Source organism: Octopus bimaculoides, chromosome 25 (genome assembly GCF_001194135.2).
Source record: "Octopus bimaculoides isolate UCB-OBI-ISO-001 chromosome 25, ASM119413v2, whole genome shotgun sequence".
Lineage (NCBI taxonomy): Eukaryota > Metazoa > Mollusca > Cephalopoda > Octopoda > Octopodidae > Octopus > Octopus bimaculoides.
In genome coordinates this window covers 2,299,810-2,300,555 of record NC_069005.1, presented here as the reverse complement: position 1 = coordinate 2,300,555, position 746 = coordinate 2,299,810, and the positions used below count along the sequence as shown (strand labels likewise).

Sequence of the window (746 nt, the reverse complement as noted above, 5' to 3'; positions counted from 1 at the left end):
TGGTGCCGGAGTTATCTCACCGAACAACAACGATTACTCACCGTTAAGAGTTAATACTCTCTTAACGATTCATGCGATCAGTCTCCAGATAAAGAGATAGAGCGATATATATATATATATATATATATGAGAGAGAGGCGAAAGAGGAGGGAGAGGAAAAGAGACAGATAGCTTTAGTTTTAGTAAAATAGCGCTAGGTCGATATACAGATCGATTAGAAAGATAGGTATAGATGATTATATATATATATATATATATATATATATATATATATACATACAAATACGTGCATATATACATATATGTATATATATATATTTTATATATGTATATATATATATTTTATATATATATATATATATAATGCATACATAAATAGATATAGATAGATAGGGGAGGGGAGAGAAGGGAGAGAGAGGAGAGGAGGAGAGGGGAAGAGATGGCGGGACAGAGACAGAGAGATGCTTTTCTGATAAGATCCAACTGACATTTCATGTACACGCCCGACCGATTTAGTTGTCGATGGCAGCCAAAGGTCAATCATGATAATTTAATTTACAAACAATTATCGATGATCAATTGATCTGATTACTACACCCACCCACCACCCACACATATGGTCACGTCCTCACACACTGTAACACATTGACGGCTTGTTCCATAGAAACTGAATAATAAATACATAGAGCACATTGTCAGAGGACAATGCAATCATATATATATATATATATATATATATATATATA

At 33.0% G+C, this 746-nt stretch overlaps 1 long non-coding RNA gene across 1 annotated transcript in view; it reads left to right on the top strand.

Annotated features, from left to right (window-relative positions):
* The window catches only part of LOC128250807 (uncharacterized), a 147,938-nt gene that overhangs the window by 90,382 nt on the left and 56,810 nt on the right, over positions 1 to 746 (top strand). The gene's annotated exons all lie outside the window — the stretch shown is intronic.